The 26,302-nt window shown below is 45.1% G+C and overlaps 1 non-coding gene across 1 annotated transcript; it reads left to right on the forward strand.

The window, feature by feature from the left end:
* The first annotated feature begins 13,891 nt into the window (after nt 1-13,891).
* Nucleotides 13,892-14,032, forward strand: LOC136859280 (U4 spliceosomal RNA). Its single transcript, XR_010858934.2, has one exon. It is a non-coding gene; the product is annotated as a U4 spliceosomal RNA (small nuclear RNA).
* The last annotated feature ends 12,270 nt before the right edge of the window (nt 14,033-26,302 follow it).

Genomic DNA, 26,302 nt, shown 5'->3' on the forward strand with positions numbered 1-26,302 from the left:
AATATACGGTATTAACTATGCATCCATAGGGGCACCCGCCCGTAAAACACGGTCAAGTTCACATATATATGACACAATTAGCACCAGCGATCCCATCAGGACGTGGGAAAATAACGGAAGAATAAGAATTTCATGATTCGGTAGTGCTTGGTTCTGCTTCGTGGAGTTTCTTGGAATTCCATCGAAAAAATACAAAGATGTCAGAATTGTAAAAACGTTTTATTAAAAAAATTATGGAAGGAACGCGTGATTGTTATAGCAATCGTAATAAAACTGTATAAAAGCAAAGTCATCTCGATACAGGCCATGAAGTCCCTTGGAGGGGTGGAAGGTAAAGGCTTCCCCTATCCATAACCTCGGCACTACGCCCGTCCGCCTTTGCTACCTGGTACTCATTTTTGGTGTAGGCTGAGGGCCATGTGCACTTCCGGAAGTGAAAATCTCTTTTCTTGATTTTTTGACCTTCACGGGGAATCGAACCCACGTCCTTTCGGGCGAACGGAGCACGGCTTTACCGCCTCGGATAGGCAACCCCTCAATGAAACAGTATACGTTCCATTAAATGTGGGAAATTAACATAGACTACCACTAGGCCTTTTTTTAATGCTATTTATTCGGGGCGTCGACCTAAGAAGATTTTTTGCCCCCTACTTTGCACCATATGTTGTGAACCTGCGTGTATTTGGAAATGGGGGAAGTGTAAAGTGTTGAATGTCGGGAAAGGAACATTAAGGACGACACAAACACCCAGTCCCCAGACCATTTACAATTAAAAACCCCTGGTCCGGCCGGGAATCGAACCCGGGGCCGCCGGGTGACAGACGGACGCGTTGCCCCCTATACCGCGGGGCCGGACACCACTAGGCCTACTACTAAAATGTTTTCATTCCTTCCCTGAAGGGGGAGGCGGGCCTCTTAGACAGTGACGCCGTTTCTCAGGCTGGGAGATGTGTTACGTTGAAGGAGATGCTCGGGGAAGGCGAGGGAGTTGGCGGCCGTGGCGCATACTGGGACTCTCCCGGCATTTACCTTACTGCAGGAGAATGGAAATCCATTCTCAGGACAGCCGACGGTTAGGGGCAGCCGTGAGGTCCAGCCTTGTCCCGTCTCCCGAATGTAGAGGCGCAGAGTCACGGTAGAGCCATGGCCACCCGTCCTCTGCTCGGTCGGCCGGTCGTAGTGCAGAGCTGTTGGACCACGGACCAGCCGTCGCCACTTGTGGGCCTAGACCCACTCTGCATCCACCAACCTATATAAATCACTGAACGCGGGACGCATTCTACTTATTCTACTCTCCGCGAATTTGGCATGCCTGGTCTACGCTCATCATTACTTTACATGCTTTAATAAGTAACAAGAAATAATGTCTCTCTTCCATAAATGCGCAGCTTTGTTACACGTTATCAAAGATGCAAGGTTTTCTCTGGTAGGCCCTACTAGTACAATTCTAGACTTAAAAAAAATCCGTGACATTCCACATTCAATCTGGACAAAGCTGCAGGATCATCTGTATCTAATATCAAGAACTTATAATGGGGTTAACACGAATATCGGTTATTGGCCAATTTGAATTCGGGATTCAGGTCATGTAACCAAATTGTGTCCTGCAATAGGGTGCCCCAGTGGCTCTTAATTTGGGAGTGTGGGTTGGCGATCATGGGGCCCGTAACCTACTCCTGGCATTGTTCCCAATTACTTGTGCTGGGCTCCTGATTTTCACCTATCCTATTCGACCTCCAATTCTTGTTATTTTCCGACCTGTCCGACTCGTTGGCTGAATGGTCAGCGTACTGGCCTTCGGTTCAGAGGGTCCCGGGTTCGATTCCCGGCCGGGTCGGGGATTTTAACCTTCAATGGTTAATTTCAGTGGCCCGGGGGCTGGGTGTTTGTGCTGTCCCCAACATCCCTGCAACTCACACACCACACATAACACACTCCTCCACCACAATAACACGCAGTTACCTACACATGGCAGATGCCGCCCACCCTCATCGGAGGGTCTGCCTTACAAGGGCTGCACTCGGCTAGAAATAGCCACACGAAATTATTATTATATATTTTCCGACCTCGACGGTATTAGAGCATTCGGGGCCTAGGGAGTCTTTCATTTTCACGCCCTTCGTGGTCCTTGTCTTTCTTTGGCCCATACCTTCATTTTTCGAAGTGTCGGATCCCTTTCCATTTTTTCTCTCTGATTAATGTTATATATAGGATGGTTGCCCAGTTGTACTTCCTCTTAAAACAATCATCACCATCACCTGCAGGATGGAATGAAATGCAAGTAATGGACTTACATATTGAACGTACGATAACATGTTAAATAAAAATTAAACTTCACTAGATATACGAGAAATTCAGTTCTAATAAAAGAATTTAATGAAGGGTCCACCTAATCAATGCTTGTCAATTACTATAATAAACATGCTAAAACATCAGAACATGTATTATCAATGCCCGTTATTTGGCCATTTTCAGCTGTTACACAAAATTCAGCTAAACACGTCTTGTTAAAAGTGAATTGTCAGTGCAAAGATACAATTAAAAAAAACACTCTATAATGAAAAACATTGCTAAAAAGGTACATTCATTAACGACACTTAAGTGAACACTTATCCAAGTGTACCGAAACAGCTTTTGCTAGTAGCTTTACGTCGCACTGGCACAGATAGGTCTTATGGCGACGATGGGACAGGGAAGGGCTAGGAGTGGGAAGGAAGCGGCCGTGGCCTTAATTAAGCTACAGCCCCAGCATTTGCCTGGTGTGAAAATGGGAAACCACGGAAAACCATTTTCAGGGCTGCCGACAGTGGGGTTCTAACCTACTATCTCCCGAATACTGGATACTGGCCGCACTTAAGCGACTGCAGCTATCGAGCTCGGTGTACCGAAACAGGTTGTGATGTTTTAGCACTTTTATTACAATGTCTAACAAGTATTGATTAGGTGGACCCTTTATTTAATTCTTTTACCGAGTAAGTAGCTGCGCGATTTGGGTCATGTAACTATTAGCTTGCATTTGGAAGATAGTGAGTTCGAACCCCGCTGTCGGCAGCCCTGAGGATGGTTTTCCGTGATTTCTCATTTTCACACCAGGCAAATGCTGTATCTTAACACTTAAATGTACATTTTATTATTTCTTTTAAATTTGATGGTTTTTCATTCCAAAAATTATAGATTTTTACCAGTAGCGGAGATTGGGTATTAGAGGGGGGGGGGGGGGCGCAAATAAATGTACACACAACAGAAAGTACCTGGGTTTGTGGGATATAGCCGGGGGGGGGGGAGGTATATATAACAAAACTGAAAACAAAAGCTGCAAAACGGTTACGTTTTTATGCTCTCTGAGCGAATTTAGACCGAGAGTTAAAAGTTGACATTTTACCAACTTAAGTGCAGTAATAATAGTTCTTTTGAGATTTTGATTTCATACTATAGAATAAAAATGTCACCAAACAAACAATATTACACATGTATTACAATTCAATAGAAGTACGGCGTGATTATACAATTAAAATCATTTAGTATTTGGCTACCACTAAGAAACTAATAGACACTAAAGAGACTGACAAACTGACGAATGCGCGCGGCAAGCGGGTGAATCATACCTCAAGTGTCCATGACTTAAGCAAAAAAAAAGATACCCCCGCTACCCTTCCTCACAGCACTTGCAAAGTGTCCACTACTTTCTGTGGAGTTATACAAATCGGTTATCCGCGATAAAGAACATTTTGTACGTATTTCCGCTAAATATTTTGTTAACGATTAAAGGAAATAATTAGCTGGTAAAACAACGCGGCTTGTACAAAATGCTTGTTTTAATGTTTGGCAGCCCTTGTCCCATTTCTCTACGGGGTCGGGTATGAGGTGAGATGAATCTATGACCGGATGCCCTTCCTGACGTCAACCTCATCAGAGGAGATAATGAGATGAAATGAATGAGGTGATATGTGATAGTAGGAAGGGAGAGGGTGAAATCCGGTGTATGTAAGAACCTGTAATTAATTTATTCTTACCTGTATATACAATTTGTAATCCACTACGGTATTTTCAAACACACTGTAACATTCAGAAAGGCACTGGGTAGACTACTAGAATTATGGAGAATATTCTGTACATTTTATCTATGTATTAAGCACTCTAGAATTTACAAGGTATTTTTGACGTATCTTTCTGGAGGTCTGGCCTGGCACCTATATAAAGAGGTGTCTTGATGATAGAGACGAAAAGGAGCAGCTGACTGTCGTAGCGAGAGGTCGTACGTGCCTGTCGCTCCGTTGTCTCTCTCCTTGCCAGGCGCTCAGTACTTTCAAGTGCTAACCAGGCAGCTGTACTTATTAGTACGACTTCGAAAGGGCTTTTGTCTGAGCTGAGCACTTCTCAGTGCTCCCTTATTCTTATTCTCTTTCAGGAGTACCAGGATGAAGAAGACGGACGTGTGGCGAGCAGCAGACTACTGCTGGGCATCGGAGGAGAACGAGCCGCCTGCTCCCGAGCCGGAGCCGGAGACCGAGGTGGAGACGGAGCCGTACAGGGACGGGTGCGACCCCCCTGACGGCTTTCTCTTCTCCGAAGGACACACCGACCCGGAGTACGAGGCGCTGCTCGTGTACTACAGGCCGGGGCGCCCTGTAACTTCTGAACGGGGCCTCGTCCTGGACAGAATGCGGCGCCCTCGCCGAGGAGGCAGGATCATCTCGACAACCATGGTCGTCGAGAGCTTCCTACCAGGAGGCCTCATTATCCGGCATCACGACCAGGAGCGGATGCGCGACGCAGAGAAGGAGCTTTCTACTCTGTTCCAGGTCATCCGCCTACCAGGGAGGGACGGCGTGCCAGGGATGAACACCGGCGCAGTCAGGGCCGCGACGGAGACCAGGGAGACGCCGAGGAGGCTAAGGAATAGGGCGGTTAATACCGACCTAGTCCTGGCCACCCAGCCGGCGACCAGCGACGCCATCACGGAGGTGGGGCATGACGCCCCCTGGCGCCGCGACGGTGCGACTTCAGTGGAGGAGGACGCCCCCTGGCGTTCTGAGGCTGCTGTCCAGGCCCAGCCTGACAGCACGTCTGTCGAGCTGCAGACCTCGATGTGCGCCCCACAGGACAGGGAATGCACTCAGGCGTTAGCACCGACCGACGCCGCCGCCGCCGCCAGCCAGGAGAAGGAAGAAGACGGCGACGCAGCGGAGCCATCAGCTACCCTGGGGTCACCAGGCCGGGAGGAGGGCCACCAGGACGAGGCCTCTTCCCCCGCCGAGAAGCAACCCCCGGGAAGAAGAAGAAGGCGACGCCGCACCAGGAAGCAGAAGGCGTCGCTGGCTCACCAGGAGAGGACCGCCAAGCCGCAACCCAGGACTGCTCCCAGGACAGCAGTCGACCGAGGAGCCAATCAGGAGAGGACCTCAGCGGGTAGCGGCAGTCAGGTGAGTGTAAAACGTCCCCCTCAGCAGCTCTTGCAGTGTTTCCGCTGCCTGAGGTGGGGCCACCGTCAGGTCAGCTGTGGGCTCGAGGTGAGGTGCAACCGTTGTGGTGGTGATCACCACTACACGGCCTGCGCAGCACTTAGAGGCGCGCCGGTGTGCGCCAACTGCTCGGGGGGCCACCCGGCCTCCCATCGCAGTTGCCCTGTCTACCGGGCCATGGCGCGGGCAGAGAGGAAGGAGGCCCGGCGCCATGACCCACCCCCTTCCAGGAGGCCCCCGCCTCGGCGGGCTTGGCCTCACTCTCCGGGATCGGAGACTGGGTACGAGGTACCCCAAGGAGGTGGAGTCGTGCGACAGGCCCTAGTGGTACTCGACGCATGGCTCCGCAGCCGGCAAGGACCGTGCTAGTCATAGCAGTGCCCAGACGGACTGATCCCCAGACGATGGAACGGCGAGGAATTGGTTTATGTTTTGTGCATGTTACCTGTTCCTAACTAACACAACCTCTGGTCTTTTTCCAGCCCACATCCTTGCATGTGCTATCAAAAGATGTCAGGTTTTACATGTAGGCTCTTTCTTCTTTCTGCCTATGTGGTTTTTCCCTGACCCTTCAACACCAAACTTCAATACCATATACCTAATACAATATCGCCTGGTAGCGTGTTTGACATGGAAACAGGCAGATACTCCTTGTATCACTTCCCACTCTTCCCTGCTATCTCTTTCTTCTTCTTAGAAATAATAGCATGTCGGAGGCCATGTAGATTGAGTCGTTGGTCACGCGGGGGGAGCGGGCTTCGGGGGCCCCCCCGAAAAAAAAAAAAAAAAAAAAAGATAGAGACGAAAGGAGCAGCTGACTGTCGTAGCGAGAGGTCGTCCGTGCCTGTCGCTCCGCTCTCTCTCTCCTTGCCAGGCGCTCTGTACTTTTCAAGTATCAGCCAGGCACTTGTACTTATTAGTACATTTTCGAAGGAGCATTGTCTGAGCTGTAGCACTTCTCAGTGCTCGCTCTCTCTTACCTTCTGTTACAGGAGGACCAGGATGGAGGAACTGATCGGCAAAGAACTACCGGACAACTTTGACTACAAGGGAGCTGTTGAGGCCTTTCAAGCGGCGCTCAGCCCAGAGACTGCCCCCGACGTCAGACTTCCGGCGCTGGTAGTGTTCAACCGGTGGGGGGAGCCCGCCTACCAGGAGACGGTTTACCTGACCCTTACCATCGAGCGCATCGCTTCGTCCATCGGAGAGGTGTTCTACGAGACCATCAGCGATGTAATACCTGGCTGGGCGGTCATCCTCCGCCCCAGGGACGCACCCGCCTCCGGATCTACGAGGAGCAGGCGTCCCAGCAGTTCCAGGTTGCCCGGCTACCAGGACTCAGGGAGCATCTGGACGTCTCGGGCTACCAGGAGGCAGCCTCGCAGACGGAGCCAAGGACCGAGGACGACGGCGGCGCGGCGCGACCCCAGTTGGAAAGCGGTACTTTACGAAGTACACGCAGACCAACAAGGCCGCCAACCAGGGCGAAGTGGTCGCAGACGCAGGCCTACCAGGAAGGGCCTGTTACCCGGTCGCAAACCAGGAACGCGCCCGTGATGGTGGAAAGCAGCACAGCGGTAGAGAAGGACGCCCCCTGGCGTACTGAGACTGCTGCCCAGGTCCAGCCTGCCTGCACGTTTGTCGAGTTACAGACCTCGATGTGCGCCCCCCAGGACAGGGAACGCAGTCGAGTGTCAGCACCGACCGACGCCACCGCCGCCGCCAGCCAGGAGAAAGAAGAAGAAGAAGGCGACGCAGCGGAGCCACCAGCTACCCCGGGGTCACCAGGCCGGGAGGAGGGCTACCAGGACGAAGCCTCTTCCCCAGCCGAGAAGCAACCCCTGGGACCGACCGACGCCGTCGCCGCCGCCAACCAGGAGAAAGAAGAAGATGGCGACGCAGCGGAGCCACCAACGACCCTGGGGTCACCAGGCCGGGAGGAGGGCCACCAGGAAGAGGCCTCTTCCCCCGCCGAGAAGCAACCCCCGGGAAGAAGAAGAAGACGACGCCGCACCAGGAAGCAGAAGGCGACGCTGGCTCACCAGGAGAGGACCGCCCAGCCGCAACCCAGGACTGCTCCTAGGACCGCAGTCGACCGAGGAGCCAATCAGGAGAGGACCTCAGCGGGCAGCGGCAGTCAGGTGAGAGTAAAACGTCCCCCTCAGCAGCTCTTGCAGTGTTTCCGCTGTCTGAGGTGGGGCCACCGTCAGGTCAGCTGTGGGCTTGAGGTGAGGTGCAACCGCTGTGGTGGTGATCACCACTACACGGCCTGCGCAGCACTTAGAGACGCGCCGGTGTGCGCCAACTGTGCGGGGGGCCACCCGGCCTCCCACCGCAGTTGCCCTGTCTACCGGGCCATGGCGCGGGCAGAGAGGAAGGAAGCCCGGCGCCATGACCCACCCCCTTCCAGGAGGCCCCCGCTTCGGCGGGCTTGACCTCATTCTCCGGGATCGGAGACTGGGTACGAGGTACCCCAAGGAGTTGGAGCCGTGCGACAGGCCCTATTGGTACTTGACGCATGGCTCCGCAGACGGCAAGGACCGCGCTAGTCACAGCAGTGCCCAGACGGACTGATCCCCAGGCGATGGAATGGCAAGGAATTGGTTTATGTTTTGTGCATGTTACCTGTTCCTAACTAACACAACCTCTGGTCTTTCTCCAGCCCACATCCTTGCATGTGCTATCAAAAGATGTCAGGTTTTACATGTAGGCTCTTTCTTCTTTCTGCCTATGTGGTTTTTCCCTGACCCTTCAATACCATACTTCAATACCATATACCTAACACAATATCGCCTGGTAGCGTGTCTGACATGGAAACAGGCAGATACTCCTTGTATCACTTCCCACTCCTCCCTGCTATCTCTTTCTTCTTCTTAGAAATAATAGCATGTCGGAGGCCATGTAGATTGAGTCGTTGGTCACGCGGGGGGAGCGGGCTTCGGGGCCCCCCCCCCGAATAAAAAAAAAGAAAAAGGTAGAGACGAGTGAACAGGAGTTGTTCTGACCAGACGTGCGTCGTGCTAATGAGTGTCTGAAGCATGTGAAATGGCTTAGTAAAGTTGATAGTTGCAGTCTTGATATGTCAGTCATAGGCAATTGTTAAAATGGCGGCTTGTTGATGTTCTCGGAGTGAAGTGTTTTGTTTGTGATACAGTAATTAAGGTTATGTGCATTTAATTTGTAAATAATTATAAATAAATCCGTGTACGCAAGGTGACAGCATTTTGTGTGCGTCGTTGTGGATACATCAAGACCACGGCCGCTTCCTTCCAACTCATCGCCCTTTCCTATTCCATCGTCGTCATAAGACCTATCTGTGTCGGTGTGATGTAAAAGAAATTGTAAAAATTAAAAATAAAAATAAAAATAGAATTGAATGTTGTCGTTGCTGGGACAAAACCTCCTATGTGATAATATTTTTGGAGATATACTGACCCGCAGCACATACATTATGAAGAGCGAGAATGCCTTGACTATATTCACTAGAGCCCGAAGTTAGGCAAAATGCCTTTTTTTATCTGACTGGATATACTGAAGAATCAGATAGAGATAAATTTTTCGTGCATTTAGGAAGTGTAGAAACAATTTTCGTTTTGCCTTTTTTTGTTGCCTATTTTGGCTTCCGTTGCCTATTTTAAGATTAAAGCCTTTTTTGATCGTTATGCAATTTTTTCTGCTATTTAGGCCTACACATTTAAAAAAAACATAATGAATTTACGTACATCGAAGACAAAAAAGGTTGCACAAATTAAATTACATATTGCCGTCACAAATATCTATTTAGAATATTGTTCCCTGTAAATCGTTTATTTGTTTTCAGGCATTCGAAAGCTTATTTTCTCAACCCATTCATTTAACCTCTGTAAATAACAGAACCTTCGTTAGTGAAAGGAAACCTTCGTTAGTGAAAGGAATGCACAAGCATAATGAATACAAGGAAAGAGAGAGGATGAGGGAAGTACGTCTCTTCTCCTTCCTCACACCCCTTTTGCTGTGACAATGCGTAATTACCTGGTATTCCCGATTTCGAAATGATAAGATAATGCAGAGGAAGGGAGAAAATCACTTCTAACAGGTCAAACATAAAAGAAGCTGTTAGTCTACTGTTGAACTTGTTAAAGGCAACTCGGGTGTTCGCGCTCACTTATTTATCATGCCGAAATTTTCATCGTTGCGTGGTAAATTACATGGCTATGTTCGCGAATTCGGTTCGGATACATTTTCTACTGATGGAGCTATACTCTTTTGCAAAATCTGTGAATAATCTATTAATCACGAAAAAAAGTACTTTATAACTCAACATTTCGCAGGAACAAAACATAAATATTGTTGGCCCTAAGATCAATTGAATATCAACCAACAACAGTTACAACATCCAGCAGGCAATCTCAGTTTTCCTTGGATCTGTGTAAAGCTTACTTGGACTCCGGAATTCCGTTCTGGAAACTGGAAAATCAATCCCTCAAGACGTTTCTGCAGAAGTACACTAAAGAAGAAGTTCCATCAAAATCCACATTAAGAAAAACGTATTTGAATATCTCCTTTGAAGAGACCCTGCAGAGGATTCGAAGCAGAGTTGCAGAAAAGAAGATCTGGATGTCCATTGATGAAACTACGGATGCAATGGGACGTTACATGGCCAACGTCATCATTGAAACTATGGAAGCAAAGCAAACTGACCTATCATCAGTATTTTTTTTTTTGACGACAGAAGGGATGGAGAGAGCAAATGGTTCCACAGTGGCACAGTTGTTCACAAATTCATTAATGTTACTCTGGCCGGATGGAATACGGCATGATGATGTCCTATGTTTTGTCAGAGATGCGGCACCTTACATGAAAAAAGCAGCTACAGCCTTGAAAGTTCTCTTTCCTAAAATGCTCCACCTTACATGTCTAGCCCATGGACTGCACAGAATTGCTGAAGAGATAAGAAGTTTGTATCCTCACGCGGATAAGTTAGTTTCGAATACCAAGAAAATCTTCCTAAAATCACCCTCCCGAATCCGGGTTTCCAAGGACGTATTACTAGAGTTCCCTTTACCTCCACAGCCAATTTTCACGAGATGGGGAACCTGGATCTCAGCAGTCATATATTACAGCAACAATTTGGACAAGATACGTGAGGTACTTCATGCCGTATCAGTAGACAAAATTGGTTCAGTTCGCGAGGTAAAAACGTTGTTGGACCATGAAGAGCTCAGCAATGATCTCTCATTTATAACAGCACATTATAGTGTGATACCGGAAGCAATTTTGAAGTTGTAGAAAAGAGATGATTCGCTGGTATCATCTATGGCAGGGCCTCTCAAACGCCCAAAATCTCACGCGTGCAGAGCGAGGCGCAAGAGCTCCGTGCACTGTGCATCGCTGCCGCTCGGCATGGCTCGGATCAACGCTTCGTCTCTGGGCTACTCGGCTATGCTCGGCTCTACTCGGCTATACTCGGCTCAACTCAGCCCGGATTTGGAGCGCTACGGCGCAAGTGGGGCAGAGGGAGACAGGCGGAGCGAGCGAGAGAGGCGTAAGGAAAGAGAGAGTAAGCGCTATTGCTCCAAATCGAGGAGTGGGGGTCTGCACTCTGGTCAACCAAGCCAAGTCGTCTTTTGCACCGTGCACAGTGCATGCACCACGCGCATGCACTCTGAGAGGCCCTGATCTATGGTGATCTTCGAAGATGCAGTAAATCAACTGCTGCAAGCACCAGGAGAAAAAGGAAGCAGTGTTAGTGAAAAGTGTAAACGTTCTTCTGAGTGCTAATGTGGACATTGAAGAAATGAACATTCGTGATGTTCTGAAAGGTGAAAATTCTGTTGTAACTGGCATGTGTCCTTCCGAAATAGCTTGTTGCAAATTTGCGCCACTCACTTCAGTGGAAGTAGAACGTTCATTTTCCATGATGAAAAACATTCTTTCTGACAAGCATCTGTCTATGACAGTTGATACTTTGAAAAAGCACCTTGTTGTTGCATGGAACCAAGGAAAGTAAGAGTAAGTACGCTAATTATGTGATAAACCGATAATAAAGAAATGAATGAGTATTTAAAATACATATTTACATTAATAATGAGTGAGATTCCTCTTTGCTTTCATTCTTAATATACCGAGCTCGATAGCTGCAGTCGCTTAAGTGCGGCCAGTATCCAGTATTCGGGAGATAGTAGGTTCGAACCCCACTGTCGGCAGCCCTGAAAATGGTTTTCCGTGGTTTCCCATTTTCACACCAGGCAAATGCTGGGGCTATACCTTAATTAAGCCCACGGCCGCATCCTTCCCACTCCTAGCCCTTTCCTATCCCATCGTTGCCGTAAGACCTATCTGTGTCGGTGCGACGTAAAACAACTAGCCTCATTCTTAATAAATGCCTATTTTAATTACAGTACTGCCTATTTTCAGTATTTCAAGTGCCTTTTTGCCTGCCTATTTTAACCAAAATCAAATGCCTAACTTTCGGGCTCCAAATTCACACAATATTGCACTTAGAGACAGAACCTTACCGGCCAAAGTTCTAAGAAAAATATTTCACGTAGGAGGTTCTGTCCCGGCAGCGACGATATCTCTTGTATTATATTGTCAATGCGGAACCAGTATGATATTATTATAGGTTGTATTCACTGTCTATAAAACTTCAATTCAATCCACTTCTCTCAGCCTGTAGACATCTATAGCTGTGGAACATTCAGCCACCCGTTAATTTGGAATGGCACCCGCTAGATTTGTTTTCTTTTAACATGTTTATGTTTTTGGGCTGGAGGAATTAGCGTGGGCAGAAAACCGACCCGTGGTAACCAGGCAACCAGTTTTCTTTTTCTACAGCTTTTTCCCAAACCAGCGGGGTCGTACATGTGGATTTGGCCCCGTTTTACGGCCGGATGCCCTTCCTGTCGCCAACCCTATATGGATGGATGCAATCACTATTGCGTATTTCTGTGGTGGTTGGTAGTGCACTGTGCTGTCCGAATATGGAGAGGAAAGTGTTGGGACAAACACAAACACCCAGTCCCAGGGCCAGAAGAATTAATCAAAGGCGATTAAAATCCCAGACCCGGCCGGGAATCGAACCCGGGACCCTCTGAATCGAAGGCCTGAATGTTGACTATAACCAGGCAACGAGTGTTTTTTATTTATCTATACAAGGATTAAAATCCCCGAATGAGCCGGCAATTGAACCGCTGTGTTCGGCTGACAGACGGAACTAATCATCATCAAAAAAGTTTTCATTTCCCACCTTGAAAGGGTATGGTGGGCCACCTAGAAGGTTACGCCCTCTCTCTGACCAGGAGATCCGGGCGGGTTGGAGAGATGTGATGGAGTAAGGGGATGGGTAAAAGATGTGAAGAAGATGGGAGGGGGTTTAGCCTCTTAGCTAAGGGGTTTTCAAATTTATTTTATTAATAAATAATTTCATGTGGCTATTTCTAGCTTGGTGTAGCCCTTATGAGTCAGACCCTCCGAAGATGACCCCCTGTTGGTGGGGGCGGTCGAATAACACCCATAGTATCTCCTGCCTGTCGTAGGAGGCGACTAAAAGGGCCCCAGGTGCTCTTATCTTGGGAGCGTGGGTTAGCGACCACGAGGCTGGCATTGCCTAGTCCTGGCATTGCTTCCAATTTCTTGTGCCAGACTCATCACTTTCATCTATCCCATCCGACCTCTCTTGGTCAATTCTTGTTCTTTTCTGACTCCGACGGTATTAGAGCACTCGGGGCCTAGTGAGTCTTTCATTTTCATGCCCTTCATGGCCCTTGTTTTTATTTAGCCGATACCTTCATTTTTGAAGTGTCGTATCCTTTCCATTATCTGTCTCTGATTAGTGTTATACGAATGATGGTTGCTCAGTTGTACTTCCTCTTAGAACAATAATCACCACCACCACCTCCGACGGGGGCGGGTGGCATCTGCCGTGAATGAGAAACTGCGCGTTAATATGGTCATGGTCGAAGATAGCGTTAGTGCGTGTGTGACTAGCAAGAAATTGGGATAGCAGGAACACCCAGCCCCTGTTCATGATTAAGAACACTCGACCCGACCGGGAATCGAACACGAGGCCCCGGGGACCGAAAGCTTAGACCCCGACTATTCAGGCACGGAGCCGAAAGGGCCTAGTCACCGCCATCTTGATACAACTAACCTATCAAGTTGGCTATGGCTTAGACTCTTATTCCTGGATGTAATGACGTCACTTCTGTCTCTCTCACAGATGTATCATCCATTGGTGATGTAAAAAAAGAACTTTACCCGCAATAATTTAAATCAATTGTGATCATTTTGATAGCGTTATGTCGTCAAACATTTCTGTCTATAGCATACTGTGTAGCTTTTTGTATTACGTTCAGTATTTTTCTTGAGACATTATAATATATCACCTAATACTCGTAGATATAAGGTACTCAAGTGGATATAAGACATGCCGAATCCAATTTTTCATTAGCTTTGCGCAGTGGCAATATCGTAACCAATGAGGTCTATCCGAGGTGCGATTATTGCTAGTTGAAAACTTATACCAATACCCCGCCTAGCTAATGTGAAATACCGTTAGCTACGGCAATTTTTGAAAGTTCCTACGGGAACTAACATAATAATAATAATAATAATAATAATAATTAGTGATGGGCTAGCGACGGAATCGAGTAGAATCGAGTAATGTGCTCTTAGAATCGGTATACTCGACTCCAAGCATACTAGTGTCGCTATCTGTGGACATATCTTAGAACTATAATCTATTGTACTGGATTGCACGGCATTCAGGGTCACCCACAGAATGTTTTTGTTATGTGGATTGCAATATGTTTGCTGCTGATGATTGGTTTTATCAAATAGCTTAATATGATAATAGTGGAAACTCCAGCGAGAAACTGGCGACACCGCTTCTGCGTGCCATCTAGCGGTTCGAGAGGCTAACTACTCTTGCTACTGCTGTCAGCTGTGTACGCCAGAAGTGAATTATTTGTACTTCAGATAGTTTTGTGCTTGTTATGTATCACGATTTTGGAAATGGCAGGAAGAGGAGTTATTTGTGCTGTGTATGGGTGTTTTCATTACCGAAGACAAAGTGATCGCAAGCCGTTTTACAGATTTCCTAACAACAAAGTGCTGTGAGTATAGGCCTACCTGTTAAATGTTTACGTGCCGGTATTTTTTTCTATTTATGAGAACATACTTTCTTTAAAATATTGTTATGATTAAACCTATGAATTTTATCGATTTTTAGATGTACTCAGTGGGTGAAGAGCAGAAGGACAGATTTAGATGAAAGGTATGAGGGTATGTTTAGCCACCAGGGTCCTCAGCCATTCTGTAGCTTCTGGAATGCTAGTTCATGTGTCATTCAATTCTTTGCAATCAAGTGCTGCAAACACTGCAGAGTTTATAGAAATGTGTGATATTTTTAATTCTTGAAGTCTCAGTAGCCCCAAAGAGTACAGGAGACCCTTAAACAATGACTCAGGGCATATGAAAAAGCTGGATGAAATTTGTGATTGTCTAAAACAACTCAAAGTTTTGAATAACCGCAAAGGCAACCCTCTCTGTATTCAGGTTTGGATAGACAATATTTCTGCACTGAAACTATTGTGGTCTGAATTATATAGTGATTATGGTTTTCATTATTTGCTAACAAGGAGGCTCACACAGAACTGCATTGAAAACATTTTTTCCATCAGAGCAAGAGGAGGTAACAATGTAACTCCAGATGCAACAAAATTTCGCAGTGCCATAAGGAGTGTTATGATAAATCAATTGATCTCTGCTTCTGATGACAGCAATTGTGAATCTGATGTTGCAGACTTTCTACTGACTCCTAATGATGTGATAAAGTGCAAGTTTGATGCTAATGTCACTCGACAGTGTGAGTTAAGTGATCAGGTAACTGATTATGACTATGATATAATACAGGAAAAATGCAGGCAATTATGTCATGGGCTGGGTATGTAGCAAATTTCTCCATGCTGAGTGTAGGGATGTATTGTCATCTTATGATAATGATAGCCGCCTCTGTGGTGTAGTGGTTAGCGTGATTAGCTGCCACCCCCGGAGGTCCGGGTTCGATTCCCGGCTCTGCCACGAAATTTGAAAAGTGGTACGAGGGCTGGAACGGGGTCCACTCAGCCATTCTCGAAGTGGTTTTCCGTGGTTGCCGGGATGGTACCTAACTTAAGGCCACGGCCGCTTCCTTCCCTCATCCTTGCCTATCCCTTCCAATCTTCCCATCCCCCTACAAGGTCCCTGATCACCATAGCAGGTGAGGCCGCCTGGGCGAGATACTGGTCATACTCCCCAGTTGTATCCGCCGACCACGAGTCTGAAGCTCCAGGACACTGCCCTTGAGGCGGTAGAGGTGGGTTCCCTCGCTGAGTCTGAGGAAAAACCGAACCTGGATGATGATGATGATAATGATTATAGCATGGGAAACTTGCACATAGAAATGAAAAAGTATGACAATTCTAAAATTATGTTTCCGAATATTTGTGGGGGAAAGTTAGATGCTAAAATATCAAGAACATTTGAAGCAAAGATGGGCATATGTGAATATAACCTATGATTCAACAGTGAAAAATATTGCCTGTTTACCAAGTTTAAAGAGATATTGCATGTGTGATTTGCTCTTGAAGACTGTAGGCCCTAGTCATAACATGGCGATCTAATGCTTTAATTTGATAATACATTTGTTTTATTCTTATCACTGGTTCATTCAGATCAACATCCACCTTTTTCCTTCCCTATATTATGTTACAAGAACGACGCAAAAGTCTTAAAATCAGTATTTCGTTGGGTTGGAAGTCGAAATGTGTAGTGTTTGAATGGCGCGTTATGTTAGTGTTCCCTGCGAGCCGCTAGATGGCAGAACTATGTGCTGTCGCCGCTGCTCTGCGTGCTAAGTGAGGGGAGTTTCCACTATTATCATATTAAGCTATTTGGTTTTATTGAGACATCGGTCGTCAATAGTTTGATTGTTACGATAATTATTATCATCATAGGCAAAATATTTATGACTTACTAACAAACCGTCAACCTGAAAGATAGACATGTATGACCGAAGATGAGCGTGGGATGGGGACAATTTCCACACTGTGGTGGGGACCTTTTCTAATGTCGATAACGGCAGCGTTCTATTATTATTATTATTATTATTATTATTATTATTATTATTATTATTATTATTATTGTGCAGCTTGGAATTAGTCACCAGGGATTTGTTGATAGCTATGAAATATTATTCCCGCGACATCTTTGTAGGAAAACGTGTAATAATATTGTGCGAAATAATGACAATATTACTGCCAGAGAATTTATTGCAAAGATACATGTGTAGGACGTTCAGAAACATGCATGTGCTGTAGTATCACTTATTGTTATTGTCCAACTCGTTGGCTGAATGGTCAGAGTACTGGCCTTCGGATCAGAGCGACAGGGACCCCTGTAACCAAAGGCCAACACTGTAACCATTTAGCCATGGAGCCGGACACCGTGACAGTGATTTTAAATAATAATAATAATAATAATAATAATAATAATAATAATAATAATAATAATAATAATAATAATAATAATTTCGTATGGCTATTTCTAGCCGAGTACAGCCCTTGTAAGACAGGCCCTCCGATGAGGGTGGGCGGCATCTGCCATGTGTAGGTAACTGCGTGTTATGGTGGTGGAGGATAGTGTTATGTGTGGTGTGTGAGTTGCAGGGATGTTGGGGACAACACAAATACCCAGCCCCCGGGCCATTGGACTTAACCAATGAAGGTTAAAATCCCCGACCCGGCCGGGAATCGAAACCGGGGCCCTCTGAACCGAAGGCCAGTACTCTGACCATTCAGCCAACGAGTCGGACAAGGCCAGATAAGCTATGCTATCATTATTAGAATATAGTTCATATTCAGTGGAGTGGGTGAGAGACGCCGTGAACGGATATCTTCATACTTTATTATGCGTATATAGTTGTAGTATTATCTTTCGCAAGTCATCATCAAATTCAGATTATTTATTTTGCTCACTCATTAAGAATATTTATATCGTACCGGTCTATCGCAATCCCATAAAACCTCGGCGACCACTTGTACGTATGTACCATCCATCCAAGAGCGGGCGAGAGAGTGAACGTGTGACGTCATGCTGTCATCGAGTCTTCGCAAGCGAAACGAGCCCGAGCCTGGACTCGAAAGAGTCGAGTACTGCGATTCCAGGCATCACTCGCGCACATCACTAATAATAATAATACAACAGTTGTTTAGGTAGTACTGAAGAAATGTGTCCTTGTTGACTGTTCCAATGACGAACCGGTGCAATGTCAGATGGAACTGTAGAACATGATATATCTAAGACGAAGGCAGAGTAGCGTGGCTCGCAGTAATGATGTACGATACTGTGATTGTCTGATATCATAACTGGACCGCCCGTGCTGCTTGTTATTTGCAGATCACGAAAGGTCCTGGTTATTGTGACTATGTGTGTAAATATTTAAAAGAGTCTTATATATAAACAGACTGGAATTTGGTTGCAGTACAGAACAAGACGTCCGCCTCTGTGGTGTAGCGGTTAGCGTGATTAGCTGCCACCCTCGGAGGTCCGAGTTCGATTCCCGGCTCTGCCACGAAATTTGAAAAGTGGTACGAGGGCTGGAACGGGGTCCACTCAGCTTCGGGAGGTCAAATGAGTAGAGGTGGGTTCGATTCCCACCTCAGCCATCCTCGAAGTGGTTTTCCACTTCTCCTCCAGGCAAAGGCCGGGATGGTACCTAACTTAAGGCCACGGCCGCTTCCTTCCCTCTTCCTTGCCTGTCCCATCCAATCTTCCCATCCCTCCACAAGGCCCCTGTTCAGATTAGCAGGTGAGGCCACCTGGGTGAGGTACTGGTCATTCTCCCCCGTTGTATCCCCGCCCCAGAGTCTGAATCTCCAGGACACTGCCCTTGAGGCGGTAGAGGTGGGATCCCTCGCTGAGTCCGAGGGAAAAACCGACCCTGGAGGGTAAACAGATTACGAACGAACGAACGAACAGAACAAGACCTTGCCAATTTACTTCTAGGTGCACAAAAATAATAGTTTTTGCATCTAAGTATTTCTTTGACATGCTGAAATTCAACCAATATGTCAACACCAACAAATGTTAGGACCAATATTGGCATGTTCGTGTTCTGTTTTTTTCTTATTTTCATTCTCCTCCCTGAAGGGGAGGGGCGGACCACCTAGAGGTAACGCCCTCTTTCTGGCCAGGAGGGGAGGGGGGGTTAAGGGAGTTGCACGAGAGGAAGAAGGTGGGTAAAATGGGATTGAGGAATTTGAGGTGGATATGGGAAGGGAGCGGCATCTTGGCTAAGGTTGCTCTATAAGGGGATTTGATATTTATTTTGTTTATTATATTTTATTTCATTTTATTTTTTGTTGGTCTGGAGGGTGAGCGCTTTTGCATAAAGTATGCGTACATTCTGATGTGAAAAAAGAAAAAATAATGTTATTTAAAGAAGTGAGTAATACAGAGTAGTTAGAAGATGATGGATGATTCTTCTGGAAAGCGAAGTGTAATTGCAGTTTAGCTTTCCTCTCCATCGTAGCGCCGTTTGTTGACTGGACACTTCAATGTACACTGAAGAGAAAAATCAGTGGTAGGGGCGAGGAATGAGCGACAGAGTTCAGACAAGAGTTTCTAAGAAGGTAAAATAAAAGTGAGTATTTAGATCGGAATGTGAAGTCTGAAAGTGAACATTGAGGGTTTGGTTTGCAGCAGCTTGTAGGTGTGTTAGAACGAGAGGACGGTGGTAGGGGTGAACATTGTATAGGGCTATAGTGATGAATCGGATTAAATCCTCGACGGTAGGAAATAGGAAAAAGAGAGCGGCTAGAACTGGTAGGTGAATCAACTGTGCGGATCGGTGCGACGAGTTCGGGATTATCAGGAGGAGGGGTGGGATGAGCTTTACATCTGCGGGCGTAGGTCGGGTGTGCTTCTCCACAGGAGTTACAGGCAGGAGGTTGCGCAGTGTTAGGGCATTTGTAGGTTGAATGTTCTTGTAGACAATGCCCGCATTCTCGATTCGGAGCTCGACACTGGTTGGTGCTGTGTGAGTTGTATGTCAAACATCTGTTGCACCGAGTAGGTTGCTACGGGGGTGCACAGGAAGATTCAACTTTGTAATGGCGGTGGTAGATGGACACACCCGAAGCTAGTGCCCTGTCGAGATCTGCGGTGGTAGGAAGTAGAATTCGCACCATGTAAGTTGGGCCTGTTACATTCCGTATTCGGAAGGCTTTACGAGCTGGGATACCTTCGGAGTAAGCCGGCCCCGCGGTGAAGGGGTAGCGTGCCTGCCTCTTACCCGGAGGCCCCGGGTTCGATTCCCGGCCAGGCCAGGGATTTTTACCTGCATCTGAGGGCTGGTTCGAGGTCCACTCAGCCTACGTGATTAGAATTGAGGAGCTATCTGACGGTGAGATAGCGGCCCCGGTTTAGAAAGCCAAGAATAACGGCCGAGAGGATCCGTCGTGCTGACCACACGACACCTCGTAATCTTTAGGCCTTCGGGCTGAGCAGCGATCGCTTGGTAGGCCATGGCTCTTCGGGGATGTTGCGCCATGGGGTGGAAGTGGGGGATATCTTTGAAGTGTAATTCCCAGATGATTTCCCTCTCGATGATGGTTGGATCTATACCACGTACCACACAGCTGAAAAGGATACGTCTAGGAGGCGGGGATGGAGTATTGAGCACTGGTTGCGAGAGAAGCTTGAATGGAGCGGCAGAACTAACAAGGGGGTATTCCCTACTCGTCACCACCGATTTTGCTCAAATTTATATAACATGCAGGGCTTGGCTAGAAAGGAAAGTACCCGAAGTGGGAACTCCAGATGGCCAAGCGTATAAAAAATAAAAATAAAAATGTTGACGCGGCTCTCGCGCCGTATAAGCCACCTACGTTATTGCGCACGCCGCGCAGTTGTTGGCGTAGCGGTAAGTGCTTTCGATGGTCGTGGGTTCGGCTCGCCGTGTGGAGAACATTTTTCTCAATTTTGATATTATTCACTGTGATCACTGTCCACTTCAGCGCCAGGGTAGTTGTGGCTGGATTTGATTTCTATACCTAGCTTTAACTAATATGAAATCAATTTGGTATCTTTGCATGTCTCAGGGACTTTTCCAGGTATACCGTCTTCTCAAAGGCACTTCAGACATGGTGTTAGTTATTACCATATCATACTGTTCACAAAAATCTAGTAGCCTTTCACCTCGACTGTTTCTCTTTCCCAGTCCAAATTTCCCTATTCCCATTCTGTCTGTTTTTCTTTAAAAAGGTTAAATTACAGATGTCCATGCCGTTGGCATTCATGGTGATGCTCCTTCCTTTATCACATCGCTTTGCTTGGATACCGTTACGGCAGCACATGTTGTGATATCACGGCTGATCACTGTCACAGTTTGTGTAGTAACATTCAATGGGTCGTTATATGGAGTTATGAGGGCACGCAATAATCACATTGGAGTGAAACCTTGAAATCACAGCTGATCACAGTGACAGTGTAGTAATTAACAATCGTTACTCGTGATTTTTTTTTAGATATCAGTGAAAATATCACAGTTCGTGATATATCATCAATCACTAACTCGCAGCAAGACCAACTCCAATCCTCAGACGCCTCAGACCTTAATGTTACTCTCGAATGGTTCCAAGATGGCGAATCTAGTAGCCGGGCATGTTCAGGCATATTGGAAACGAGGGTCGATATCTGCAGTCGCTTAAGTGCGGCCAGTATCCAGTATTCGGGAGATAGTAGGTTCCAATCCCACTGTCGGCAGTCCTGAAGATGGTTTTCCGTGGTTTCCCATTTTCACACCAAGCAAATGCTGGGGCTGTACCTTAATTAAGGCCACGGACGCTTCCTTCCCAGTCCTAGCCCTTTCCTGTCCCATCGTCGCCATAAGACATACCTGTGTCGGTGCAACGTAAAGCAACTTGCAAAAAAAAAAAAAAAAAAAAAAACAGAATTGAAAGTTGACGATTAAATATTTCTTTCTTTGTAGAATATAAAATTGTACGAGTGTTTTTATATGAGTCGGTGGTCACTTAGGATCTGTAATTATATGCAGTAATGTGAGAATGTGTTTGTTTTGATCGCGTTGTGAACCGGGTTTAAGTCGAACTACGGTAATGCCTCTCATACAACTATTCTTAAGTTTTCTAAGGAATAAAATGTTAAGAGAGAATTGGATTAGGAATATACTGAACCCATAATTCTACGATGAGAAAAATATTTATTTTTTTATTTTTCTCAATATTTATTTCAAATCAACAAGCTACTTTTATTTTTGAGGGCAGCCATGTTGCGCTCCCAGAGCCTCGCTGTCGCGTGGGAATGATCTCACCCGCGGCAAGCTCGTGAAATACCGTGACACCTCGGCGGACTTCGAGTGCCCGATAATTCTTCAAATTCACGGAATTATGCGTAACGAGAGATTTTGGCAACACAGTAAATACAGAAATAAATAATTTAAATTATTCTTAAACCCTACGTGAAGACAGAGCAGTTAAGCCTAAGTACAAATCAGCGTCAGATCAGTGGACTAGCTCCACGTGCCAAGGCCAATGGATGAAGAAAACCCGCAAAACGCCCGGGCAGAAATAATTCATTTCACCTGCTGCGAGTGTGGTAAAATTATGAGATTAACTTCTAAAATAATCACAAGTCTGTCCGGAATTCTGGAACAAGTCTCATGAAAATCGGTCTATTGGACGCGAAATTAGCAGATTACGCAATCAAGCTTAGTAGTGTGTGTAGCGTCCCTCATAAGACTATAAAAGGAACCCCCCACTGCATATTTTTCAGTGTCGATCTGGTTTTTGAAGCAGCGGCAGCTTACGCCCGTCGTCAGCAGAAAATTGTACGAGATTGATCTACGAATAACTTAGTAATTGTTCGTGGCTGAGGTCCACATCTTCTGTTAGGAAGGGAAGGTGATAGAAATTTTTCTGAACTTTTTGCCGACAAACTGTGAAAGCATAGGCGTCTGTTAAAGTACACAGCAGATTTTATTGTATCACCTCATGTGCGTTTGAAAGTGTTAAGAGAGTTGGGAAGCTGGTCAGAGTAGTTCTGATTTCGTTATCTGTTGAACACCTGTTGTGTTAGGGTGACACAGAGAGACGACTCTGGGAAGAAGGTAGACAGTCGCGGTTGACTGCAGGACGAGGGAGGTTTATTGTACAAATTATAACGAGGAAAGTGCGTGATTTGTGTTGTAATTTAATATCGTGTGAAAAGGTAGTGTTTGTAAGATTGATATGTTGGAGAAGATGATGTTATTTGTACCAATGTGCGGCTAAAAGCACGAGGTCAGCTGGCGACAATGTAGCCAGAATACTGGAGATGACGCCACTTGCAGGTCTGTCTATATTTGTATTATGTTGTAGTTAGATTTTATTGTCTGTCCGAACAAAATTTTCAAGATGATTGTCGGGTTGATATTTGTAATTGTCAGGCGAAAAGTGTTATAATTTTGGTCAGCGTGTGAAAATCTTAGTTTGTAAAATTTCACGTCTAGAAACTGTAAAATGCGACGTTTAAATCTGGTGTTAATGTTCTATGAGATATTGTCCAAAGTGAGGAAAATTAGGAAAGCTATAACGGTAAAATAGTCGTGGCGAATGTCGTAATTTCAAATATCAGTTGAATTCAGAAATGTTTGTCGATAATAATAATAATAATAATAATAATAATAATAATAATAATAATAATAATAATAATAATAATAATAATGTCTACCGCGAGATAAAGAAATTTTTCTATGTTAAAAGTGCATTTAACCAGTATATTTTACAAGGATCGCAGGCATTTAGAAAATTCCAGTGAAATTCGATAGAGTTATATTTATTCATGGGAAGTAAAATTTTGTGACATCGTGTATATCAATGATACGGAAAATCGCTTCGTGTTCTTGTATTCTCGAGGTCCGAAAGTTGTGGTAACAGTAAAGTAAAGAAGTGTATTTTATAATGGTTGTTGTTTTCACAAGATGATTGAAATATGAAAAGGGTCTTGGAAATATAAGAAAAATGGATTGAGAGCGAAGAATTTATATATGTGGAGATGAGAGGGATAGGAATACTGAAGGTGAAAGGGAGCCTGGATTTTAAGTGATACCGCTGGGATAAGGCGAGGAGAATGAGTTTGAGACAGGCTATGTTTGCCGAGGAAGTATTTGGGAGACAGGCTGTATTGTGGCAGGCTGTAGTATTTTCCGCTACCAATCCGAAATTTGAGACGACTACTGTGTGAGGCATTGTAGATTTCTAGTAAGATCCCCAGTGAAAACGATTCTAGTAAAGATTAAAAATCCTGGTAGTAAAAGTCAAGTGACTAGTTACGTAAAGCCCGTATGAATATTAAGATAATGTGACCTCAAGGATAAAAGAGCATTTATAATACATGGTTGGTGTTGTATTGAATTTCGTCTCACTGGATAGTCATTGATATAAATATTTGGAATTGACGGTAGGCGATTTGAGAGTTTCCAATGCGGTAGTATGATTATTATTTTGAATACATCCACTTTATTGGTAGTGTGTTGGGAATTATTACTGTTTCCCTAAAAACTTCATTACACATGCTGAGATTGTGTTTGAGTTGGAGAATTGTTCGTCACGTATATTTATTTTTCGAGCTCACGTTCTGTAACGAGATAGGGACTTGCTGCATTTTTCGACATGCATTCGTTTAATAGTAAGAGACGTGGTTCCGTGTGTGTTATTAGTTTGACCAGGTTTACAATTGAAATGTCAGAGTTGGTTTAAAATTGATAGTTCGCCTGATATGCTAGGGGATGCGTAGTACGACCCATTTTTACGCCCGACCATAGATTTAGGACGTCACATGTTATCCTTGGAGTTACTGATGATGAGACGTCCTAGTTCACGCCCGACGATAGAATTTGGAAGGTATCGTGTACATATAGATTAGTGTTAGGATGTACAGATTTTAAGTGAGCCCGACGATAGGTCTGGGATGTCAGCTGTACATACTCAAGTCTCAGATTAGATGTTTCTTTTGTTTTTGCGAAGTGACCGGGGCGAAGGTAGCATCTACAGTAAAATATGAAATCGACCTGATGGAGATTAAATATTTTACTGCAATTCTCCATGCGTGTTGAGTTTTAAATGACTTCGATATTTTATTTTATTTTACGGACTTAATTGTTTTGTCGTTCTGACGTCCGTTTTGTTTTGATAGTGTGCATATTGAAACTCAATGTATTAGTGTGATATTTGAGCTGCGAATGCGGTTTCGATTCGTCAGCCAGTAGTATTATTTTATTTTCAACCTTTGTCGTTCTTTCACTTTTATACGTAGTTGAATTCGATTAAGTGATCACTTTATAGGTAGTGTGTTGGGACAAACAATAAGTAGATGGATCTTTAATGGTAGTCATTGTTTTCAAAGGAAAGAATTCCTTAAAGTTGTAGTATTTTTCAATGTGGACTGGTAATTTTATTAAGCGTAACATAACCATTTCTAACCTGAAAATCGGTTCAATAATAATACTTTTCAAGTGATTTGCCACTTTTTAATTAACTTCAGTGTTTGGCATTTCTTCTAAATGCGTGATGAATAAGTGTTTCCTGCATTTCGCAGTTTTGTTCCTTCAGAACAACGTAACGTAAGATCCTCGCGGATCATGTTGTTTTTGGTTCCTTCCGAACAGCTGTTTGGGTGATGCACATTTAGCATCGGGATTACTTTATCACTTAAGGGTGTCATGAATGACAAATACATGGTGGAATTTTATTTCAATTGTAAATGATGCTGTTAACTCGTAGTGAACACCATGCTTTCCCATAATATTTCGCAACCTATCCAAAGCAACTGATAGTCAATTTGGTTCGATTAAGGGTCCATTCGGCGGGTGTTCCGTATCCGTAAAGGGTATTCGACTGGTGGATAAACTTAATTGAGAGGAAATCAGGCGTTCTACTTGTTGAAAGTCAGATTTTCCACGGATCGTGTGGATTAATTCTCAGTTCTCGTTTGGAATGATTGGTGCCCGGTTTTCAGGTCTTTCCTTTTTCAGTTTTCAGTTTCGCTGTCCACTAATTTATTACTTTCTCCGAAGCAACTCTTCGATACTGTGAGGAAATAAAGCAATGCTATGCAATGTGACTGCGTTTGAAACATTCAATAATAAATGATTTATAATTTTTTTATTTCAAGGATTTATATTAAAATAATAATGTTGTCGTGCCATTTCGATTTAATAAAAGTTAGTAAGCACATATTTGCTCCTCATTTCAAGTAGTTAGGCTCTCTTCTGAACCCCATCGTTTGGTTAAGATCGTGACCGAATTTATTCCCGCAACGACCCATGATTTAAGAGTTCTATATTGTTCTACTGTAGCAGCCGTGGCCGAACAACGATGGAATGGTAAGTTCAAGGGTTCAATACATCGTGACTATTGCGAAGTCGATGACAAAAGAGTAATGTGGATATATCATTTCGATCTTCTGATTCACGCCATGGTTAGCTGTTATCAAGTAAACCACTCAAATTGAAGCTCGTCCATATGGGTTAAAGACATCAGTAGTTAGAATCAGTAGAGGATTATGCATTCATGTCCCTCCATGTGTAAAGACCTGCTGAATCTTCAATGTCTGAACGTTTCAGTACTAAGTTTACCATAATTGCGTGAGGTACTGCTATGCCAAACGTCAACATATGCTTTAACAGTTTCCAAAATGTAAAGCTTTGCATCGCAAGGGCCGTTAATTGAGTTAACATAGTCATTTCGGGTATACTTTCTTTCATTAGGTGCTGAACATTGGGAATTGTCCATAACTTCGAAGCTAAGGCAACACGTTAT

The sequence above is a fragment of the Anabrus simplex genome, chromosome 1, assembly GCF_040414725.1.
Source record: "Anabrus simplex isolate iqAnaSimp1 chromosome 1, ASM4041472v1, whole genome shotgun sequence".
Lineage (NCBI taxonomy): Eukaryota > Metazoa > Arthropoda > Insecta > Orthoptera > Tettigoniidae > Anabrus > Anabrus simplex.